This window comes from Phocoena phocoena, chromosome 1, assembly GCF_963924675.1.
Source record: "Phocoena phocoena chromosome 1, mPhoPho1.1, whole genome shotgun sequence".
Taxonomy (NCBI): Eukaryota; Metazoa; Chordata; class Mammalia; order Artiodactyla; family Phocoenidae; genus Phocoena; species Phocoena phocoena.
This window is the reverse complement of record NC_089219.1, coordinates 23,427,500-23,437,116: the sequence shown is the minus strand read 5'-3', so window position 1 is coordinate 23,437,116 and position 9,617 is coordinate 23,427,500. Positions and strand designations below refer to the sequence as shown.

Sequence of the window (9,617 nt, the reverse complement as noted above, 5' to 3'; positions counted from 1 at the left end):
TCAACAGAAGAATAAGGTCTATGCCACTTCATCTTAAACCTAGAGTAAGCTTACTGTCTGGTCAATCAATAGAATACAAAAGTGACACTTTGTGACTTCCAGGCTAGGTCATAGAAGATAATAAAGCTTTCTCTTGGTTCTTAGGAATATTCATGCTAGAGCCTTGAGCTGCCATATAAATATTCTGACTGCCCTGAGGCCTTTATCATGAGGAAATTCAAACTCATCCACCAAAAGAGACCACATGGAGAAGCTTTGAGACAACAAAGGGGGAAGGAAAAAAATGGCTAGCCAGTCCCCAGATGTTACTCTTCCACCCCCACTCCAGTTCTACCCACAATCTAATTGCAACTGCATGAAGAGGGAGCAGGGAGATAGTAGGTAGGAATAAGGTCAGCAAGGTGGTTGGGGTAGGGGTAGGGGCTCAGTTCATGTAGGGCTGGGTGAGCCATTGCAAGGACCCTGGCTTCTTCCCTGACTGAAATGGAGTCACTAAAATGTTCTGAGTACATGATGGACGTGCTATGACAAGTTAACTAGGATCACACAGGACCTTTTAGGAAGAGCTGACTCTTAGAGGAAAAAGGAAACAGGGAGGGCTGTTAGGAAGCTATTGTGATAATTCAAGACAGAGATGATGTGACTGGGATGGGGGACCAGGGAGGTAGCTGTGGAGTCGAGAAGTGGTCAAGTTCTGCAAATGTTTTGAAAAGCAGCCAGCATGTTTGCTGATAGATGTGGTATGGTATGTGATAGGTTAAGCATGACTCCAGGTTTCTGGCCTGAGAAACTGTGAGAATGGAGTTGCCTTAACTGAGGGAGACAATGGGAGCAGCAGGTTGGGAAGTGAGGCAGGTGAAGAACAGGCTGTCAGTTGGGATGTGTGAAGGACATTGGATACCTGTTGGGCTCCCAGGTGGAGATGTTGAATAGACAGTTGGATGTATAACCCTGGCATTCAGGAAGAGGTCTAGGCTGAGATGTAAATTTGGGATCCACCAGTACATGAATGGCTTGTAATGAACATGAATCTGATGAAGTCCCCAGGAGAGTGAGAGAGGATAAGGAGAAGCGGACCAAAGATGAAGCCCAGGGACAGCACAAGTTTACAAGTCGAGGAGCCAAGAAGAAACCAGCAAAGGAAATGGAGAAAGCCAGCCAGGGAAGTAGGAGGAAAACCAGGAGAGGATGGGCACAGAGGGGAGAGAGGGTTTCAGGGAGGAGGAGGTAACAGACTGAGTAAGATGACAGCTGAAAACTGATCACTGGACGTGACAGTGTGAGGTCATTGGTCACTTTCACAAGAGCAGTTTTGGATGAAGAGGTGGAGATGAAATCCTGATATGAGTGTGTTAAGAGAAAATTGGAGGAGAGAAGTAGGAAGTGATGTGTATAAATAATGCTTTCAAGTGGTCTGACCGTAAAGATAAAGCAAAGAAATGTGTTTGTAGCAGGAGAGGTGGTTTTTCTTTTTAATTTTATTGAGTGTTTTATTCTTTGTGGCTGTAGAAATAAATACTGGCATGTTTGCACACTGATGGGAGTGATCCAGTGGAGAGGGGAACTGTGATAATGCAGAAGGAAGAAGAGAATTGCTGGGGTGATGTTCTTGAGCAGATGAGAAAGGATGAGATCTAATGCATAAATGGCTTTGGAAAGGGACATGTGAGTTTCAGACCTGTGATGAATTTACTCAAGGGTCTTCCAACAAAGTTGCACATCCTTCCACATATTTATCTGTGCCAGACCAAGACAGATAGAGTATCTTTGCATTGTGCTCCTCATATTTTTCAAGAAACTTGTTTTCTTTGTTCAAAACTATGTCATAGAGATTCTCCTGTGTTAGTACATAGAGACCAAACTCAATCTTTTTAATGACTGCTTGGCATTCAGTAGCACGGATGCATCATTATTTATTTAACCAATCTCCTGTTGATGGACCTTTATGTTGTCTCCAAGGTTTTATCTGCTATTGCAAATAATGCTGTAGATAACCTCCTTGCATAAATGCATATCCTTGAGCGTTTCAGAATCACTAACTCCTAGAAGTAAAATTATTGGACCAAAAGCTAAGTGCCTTTTGAATTGTGATAGATGCTGCTCAAGTGTCCTCCACAAAGACTACTGCAGAGAACATCCCTCTAGCGGTGCTGGAGTGTGACAAGTCAATAGCAGGCTTGTTTAAAGTGGGTCTCAACTTTAAAGTGTTTCCAGAACCATAAGTGATAAACCGCTGACCCCTCCTCTCCAGGCTGTGAGAATGTGCTGACCCCAGCTGGTCTGGGGAGCTGGAGAAGCGGAGAATTGGGATGGCGAGGGAGGAGAGAGCAGACAACGCGGGGCAGGAGGGCAGATCTGGGAGCTGCAGGGAGCCGGGCTCTAGCCTGGTTCCTCAGGCCACTCCTGTGGGGTCCCGGGCAAGTGGCTCAGCCTCTCACTGCCTGATCACAACAAACATGCTTGTGTGGATCCAGGGAGGTAGTAAACACGAAAATGAGATTGTAAATGTTGGGGCAGAGACGGCAGGCTGCCCACCAATAGTCACCTTCCTCTTCTTTCCTCCTAACATGACCCCTATTTTGTCCCGGACAACAATTTCCCCTACTTAAAAGCATCACATTTCCCTTTCTGCCGGTAGTCATGTGACACAGCTCCAGCCAATGAGATGGGAGTGGAGGTTCCTGAGGGCATTCTGGGAAATTCCGTAGACAGCCTGCCTCCGATCCTAAAAAGCACCCCAAGGTCCTGGTGAGCAACCGCGATGCGACCTCAGGGGCCCCCGAGTGCGTGGAGGACATCGAGGGGAGATAAAGGAGGAGACAGCCAATGGCATCTTGGAGCCGCTGGCCCTTCACCAGCCTCTTCCAGACACCTCGTTGTGTGAGAAAAGTAAGCCTCAGATTTGTCTATGCCTCTGCTGGTCAGGTTCCCTTTACTCTCAGGAAGGCCATCCCTGGGTTTTCCACTAATGCCGCATGAGAACTTTCTGCAGTCTGGTAGCCTCTCCGGGTCGTATTATTTTTTTTTTTTTGGTGGGGGATGGATCAAGCCATTTTATTGAAGGGCTTCGGAGGAGGGTAGAAAGGCTGGGAGGACAATGAGATCCGACGTCCTTCTCCCAGCCGGGACCTCCCCAGCTTCACAGTCACTGAAAGATCTTTGTTCACGTATTAAAGTGAGGGAATCAAACCAGGAATGGGTTTTTTTTTTAATATATTTTTAGAAGAATTTATATTCACAGAAAAGTTTCAAAAAGAGTATAGGGAGTCCCTTTGTACTGCTCACCCCGTTCCCTTGACGTTAACGTCTTAGCAACTAGGGTTCATTTGTCAAAACTAGGAAACTAACATTGACACATCACTGTTAAGTAAACTCAACTTTATTCTATTTTCACTAGGTTTTCCTCTAATATCCTTTTTCTGTTGCATAAGCCCATCCAGCAACCACATTATTTAGTCCTTGTATCTCCTTACTCCCTGCTCTGTCCTGTGACAGTTTCTCAGCCTTTCCTGTCCCGTATGACCTTGACGGTCTTGAGGAACATTTTGCAGAACGCTCCTTAGTTTGAGTTGGCCTGATGTTTTCTTCATGACTAGACTGGGGGAGAATTGCACAGAGGTGAAGCGCCCTTCTCATCACATCATTTCTGGGGACACATGCTACCCACAGGATTTATCACTGTGATGTTAACATCCGTCATGCGGTTAAGGTGATGTTTGCCAAGTTACTCCCCATTCACCCACTCCTGCCCTTCCCATGCTTGATTTTTTGCAAGCAAATCATTGAGTATGGCCCAAATTTAAGGGTCAGGGAGTTAAATTCTATTTCTTGGAGCAGGGAGTATAAATTCTTTGGAATTCTTCTGTAAGGAAGATTTGTCTCTCCTATTTATTTATTTATTCATATCAGTATGGGCTCATGGATATCTATTTTATACTTTGGGTTTTAGTTTTAGTATTGTATCATTTATCCTGTTTTTCAAATTGTATCATCTTTGGGGGGCTCTTTCAGGTTCCTTTGTCCCTTTGCCATGCTCCCATCATTCTGTTTCTGAGCACTTCCTTACTTTCTTACAGGATGCCCCAGGCTCATCTTGTATATTCCCTTTCTCAGTCCTAGAATCAGCCATTCCTCTAAGGATCTATGGTTCCTTTCATTTTAGAATCACATTAGAAACCAAGATCTGGGCACTAGACCAAGGGATTGTGAAGGTACTTTCAGCTCTAAAACTATAGGATTCTAGACTTAGGATAAAAGTGGTTCCAAAGTCATTCCATTATAGAGAGGATGAAATGAGATCTGCCATGTTCCATAAATATTCGTGTGAGCCGTGCCTGATGGAGGAGGTGCCTGTAACACCTTCTGCTGTTCCCACTTTTACCTCCTCATCATCACCATCCTTGGGGAGGAGTGATGGGCTCCTGCCTCACTCCAGAGACCAAATCCCCACCTCGGACCCTTGCCTGGTACCGAGGTCCCCATACCACAACTTGGGTCACAGCTTTGCTCCTGTGGGGCCACTCCTCCCCTTTTACCCCCTGTCTTGGCTTCCCCAGGAGCAGACCCTGCGATAAGGGTTGGAGGGTGAGTGGTTTATTGGGGAGGTGGTCCAGGTAAGCATCAGGACGACTGGGGAAGTGAGACAGGGGAGGGAAGGAAGCCAGTAAAAGTTGCATATTGAGCAGGTGACTGCTGCGGCAGCAGGGTCTCAGTCCCGGCTTCGGGGCAATCTGGAAGGTGACGCAGAGCACATCTCAGAGCTGCCCCACTGGAGGGGAGGGGCAAGGAAATGGGAGCGTTTACATCCAACCCCAGCCTTCGCTGGCTGAGGGCTGGTCCTAGGCGTCAACTCCCCAGCACCCCAGCTTGCTCTGTGTGCTGGCCAAGAGGAAGTCCTCAGAGGAAGCACCAAGGATACTCAAAGTAGGAGACTCAGCAAGTCTGAGACAGGGGTGCCAAGGGGACAGGGGTAGAGCACCAGCAGCACCCCAGATTCCACAGCCTGGAGCCTTGTTCCGAGCCAGAGAGCAGCCCTCCTTGATGGACGGAACTGCTCCTGTCTGCATACTGCCCATTGCTGGACACCTGGCCTGGTCCATCCAGCCATCTCTCACTTGGCACCAGAATGTCAGGTCCTGTCTCCCATCACCTGCCACCTTCCTGTCCACCTTGGTGGAAGCACATTGTCCAGATCCTCACTGTCCCACATCCAGGCCATCTCAATGTTGACCCACCCTCCTGCTGTCAGGTGGTGCCCAGAGCATCCTCAGAAGACCAGGGATGGGACAGGTGAGGGCTGGAAGCTCAGCAAGTTGCCTGGGGACCATCTCAAGTCAACAGACACTTGCTTCTCTGAGCTCCTGCTGTGTGTCAGGCACCTTGCTGAGAGCTTCCTGTGACCCTCACATCCTCCCTGTGAACGAGTGTTCAACAGCTGTACCTTCTGGGTGGGGCAACGGAGGATCTGAGAGGTTAAGTCTCAGCCCCAAGGTCACCCACCTGTCGCTAAGGAGCCTTGAAGGACGCTCCCACTGCCCTTATCTGCAGCGATGTGGTTTTCAGTAACCTCCAGGTGTAACCCGTGCCTCAGTCCCCTTCCCAAATCCTGGCCGTTGTTTACCTGGAATAAGCCTGGAGCTCCCACGGAGTCACTGTTAGAGGTGGTCCCCAGGCTGGTGCCCAGCAGCAGAGACTCTGTGTGAAATGCAGCCCTGCTCCCCGATTGTGACTTACCTGACAATCATTAGTTCATTATGTCCAAAGTGCATCTGATTCCTCTGGAGGCTTTGCAGTAATTACAAGGTGGTACATTATTAAAAATGATTTATGGAGGCTAAAAGCTTTGGACGAAGAGCTCAGTGGCAAGATTGCTGGGCCACTATGAAAGAACTTGCCTGAGGTCACAGGTTGGATATGAACCAGGACCTGTGGCCGACTCCACCCCCAGCCCCCGACCACTGCCCTCACTGCCCCTCTGCTCCTGGCTGTCCATCTGTGCAGCTTTTAAGGCTCATGTCCTCAACCACCCTATGCGGGCGAGGCTGGTCAGATCACTGTCCCCCATCTACAGATGTGGAAACTGAGGACCAGAGAGGGAAGGCAACTTGCCCAAAGTCACACAGCAGGGAGTTGGGGGATCCCCGTGTGCCTGACTCCTCCTCTAGGGCTGCCTTGCCTGCCCCCCACTGCCCTCCCCACAACAATCCTCAGAGGAAAGCACAGACTGAGGCCCCCTTCTCCCTGGGGCGGGAGTGTCGTGGGCCCACAGAAAAGCCTCCATTTGCGGTATCTCCTGTCCTGGTGGCCAAACCCCTCTTTCTAGGTCTGCACCACATCCCCCGTTATCCTCCCCCCACCAAGCCCCGGGGCTGTCACTTCCCTAATGTACCCACTTTACTTATTACCTTCAAGGAAGACTTCATCCAGGAGGCAAACACAGAACACCTGCTTCTGATGATTGACGGCGTTCTGCCTCCCTTGGATGCAAAGGGAGCCCCTACAGTAACACACCATTAACCTCCGCCAGGGCTGGACAGCCCCCAACACCCCGACACGGTGCACCCCCGTCCCCGTGCCCGCAGGCGCTGGGCCCTGGGCAGTTCCTCACAGGGGCTAGTGCGCCGGCTTGGGACGCACTATGCTTTGCCTCCCACTCTGTCACTCACTAGGTGGAAGATTTAAATCCAGCCTCTGAATCTACTCTCCTTACCTATAAAGTGGGAATGTTATACTTACGTTCTCCAGAACTCAGTTTTCCCCTCAAAAAATAGAGAAGTGAGTTCAATTATTTGTAAGCTCAGCAAGGACCTGGACCTTTGGCTGCTGTATCCCTGACACCTCAAAAGTGGTAGGATGACAAAATGATTTTGTGAAGCCATCCTCCTGCCTTCCTGCTCCCGTGCCCTCCCTTCACTGGGCAAGGTAGCGGACGGGGCTTGCTGAGCTGTGCGACAAAGGCCCATCTGGCCCTGAGGCCCAGGGGCAGGGATGCGGGGCTCAGGCAGAGCAGACTGGTGGGGCTCCTGCCATGTCCGCGCGGCCAGTCTGATTCCAGCAACCCTGCGAGGGAGGGGCTGAAGCAGCCAGGGAAGCTCACCTAACAGGGGTGGAGGCTGGTGAGAGCTGGCGAAGGAAGGGGGTGAGCTTGGCAAACCGCGAAGCAGGATGGTTTGTGTGCACTTGGACGTGGGGCACGTCCCTGGGGGACCCTCCCTTTTTCCTCATTTTTCTGGAGCCCAGCACCAGGTGCCTCCACAGGCAAAGGGCTGAGACAGGGGCCGTTACATGGAGGAGTTAAGGGTCTGAATGGCCAGTAGGAACCCAGCAGGACTCAGCTCCTCAGTCACCCCTGGGGCTGGGGACGACACGAGGGTGAGGAGAACGTGTGTGTTTCCTCTCCTGTGAGATCGGGGGGGCCTGGACCACCTCCAGGTCTCCCCCTCCCGCAGGATGCCACGATTCTCCTCACTCCTCCTGGGGTCCCTTTCCCCTCACAGAGCCCTTGGGGCAGCAGGGGGAGGGGCACAGCCCCCGAGGCCCCAGGGTCACACGTGGAGGGGCCAGCAAGGCCACCTGACTCCCAGCCCGGGGCCAGTGGCCTTCCATGCCCCCTGGAGGGTCAGATGTGAGGGTTCCCCCCTGCCAACTCCCTCAGAAGGAGAGAGCGGTGAGCCTGTGACTCGAGGGCCTGCACTTTCTCACCTCCTATCTGCACGTGGAGAAAATGAACTTGGAATGGGAGGTGCCCAGAATCCACTGTACAGATGAGGAAACTAGGTCTTGGAGAGGTCAAGTCATTTTCCCAGGATCCTACAGGCGGGCAGTGTCAGAGGTGGGATTCAAACCCAGGTCTTGGTAGCTGCAGAGGCGGAGCCCTCGGTGACAGAGCCTGGACCCTGGCGGTGGCCTGCGCTCCCCTGGACCCAGAGAGCCCCGGCAGCGCCCAGCCTGCTCTGTAACCTGAACTGTGGTAGCAGCTCGGTCATTTCCCAAAGACTCCGCCTTTTCCCAACCCCAGGCCTCCACATCTGAGTGAACCCTGTCCCTGTAGTTCCTGACAGCCTACACGACTGTGGCTGACCTGGGCCTAGGGCACACCTGGGCTCCGTTAGGTGCCTCAGGGACCTAGCCCTGGGATTCTGGCCTTGCTCGTTCGTCTCATTGGCAGGTCTCTCCTGCTGCTTCAGAGCCCTCAGCTCCCCCAGGCTCCCCAGGAGAGCAGGAACAGCCAGGCCACGCCGCCCAGAACACAAAATGCCCAACTCCGCCAACAGGACAGCCGCCCAGAAGGCTGAGCCCACGCTGAGCAGAACTGGAGGCCAGTGACCAACAGTGCAGACGCCCCAGCCAAGCCCTCTCTCCACCCAAGGGGAGGGCCGGGCTGAGTGGCGGTGACCCTGCAGATCCCGTGGCCTGGTGGCAGCAGGAGGACAGTTGTCTCCAAACCCCACCCTCCCTTGATTGACAACCTAGCCCCAGCCAAAGACAACCCAATTTGTTACATCTTCCCACACTTAGAAAAGCACTAGGACGCTATTACCAGGTTGGGCAGGCCGGGTCGGGGAGGGGTTTGTGGGTGAGCACTGGGTCCCCCGCCTCTGAGGAGATGGATGAGGATGGGCTTCCTCTCACGGGGTCAAGCATAGACCTGACTAAGGTGCCAGCTATTCCACAGGAAAGAACGGTGGCATTTCTAAACCCATTTGTGGTACACACTGTACGGTTCCTCAACCCCTTTTCTACAGTTTGTGCGAAGAAACTGGCAGAACTTTCTCTTCGTATGCAGCAAGCTGAAACAACTCTCAATATTTTAGATGCAAAGTTGTCATCTATCCCAGGGCTAGACGATGTCATATTTGAGGTATCTCCTATACGTGTCACTAGGATCACAAATGAAACACATTCTGAAACCACTTCAGAGCAATCACAGAACAGTTTACAAGACTCTGGACCACGGGAAAGTGAAGTAACACCAGAAAATATCTTGACTGTAGCCAAGGACATAAGATATGCCAGATATCTCAGAATGGCTCAAGTGGGTGTTCCAGTGATGGCAATAAGAAATAAAATGATATCGGAAGGACTAGACCCAGATCTTCCTGAGAGGCCAGATGCCCCAGGCCCTGATGTAGAAGGTGAAAAAAATATAGAAGAAAGTTCAGACAGCAAATCTTCTTTTAGTGACTAGGCTTAATTTTGATAACAATTACAGATACATGTGTTGGTGCACATTTACATTCTATAAGAAAGAGAGCCTGAACTTTAACTCTTAGTCATAAAAGCATCAAATGGCTACATTTCCACCACCAAGCTTCCTCTGTGAAAAAATAAATAAATAAAGCATTTATATATTAAAAAAAAGCACTAAAATCTTTAGCTGAGATATGTGTGCCTGTGACTAGCAGCAACCTTCTACCAAGATGTGTTTGTGAGTACATGTACCCCTTCTCCAAAATCACATGTATGCTCACCTCCCCCTGCCTCTTCCAAGCAGTTCCTCGGAGCTCTCTGAGAGACTGTGTCCTGGGCTGTAGTCCTCAGTAACTAGGTGTTCCCTTGGAATTGATCTCTCCATGAAGAGCATGCTTTGGAGACATGAAATAACCAGCAGAGAGCCT

General features: G+C 50.8%; 1 pseudogene; it reads left to right on the top strand.

Moving 5' to 3' along the window:
• The first annotated feature begins 8,605 nt into the window (after nucleotides 1-8,605).
• LOC136138267 (WASH complex subunit 3 pseudogene) lies at nucleotides 8,606-9,187 on the top strand (annotated as a pseudogene).
• Nucleotides 9,188-9,617: the final 430 nt, after the last annotated feature.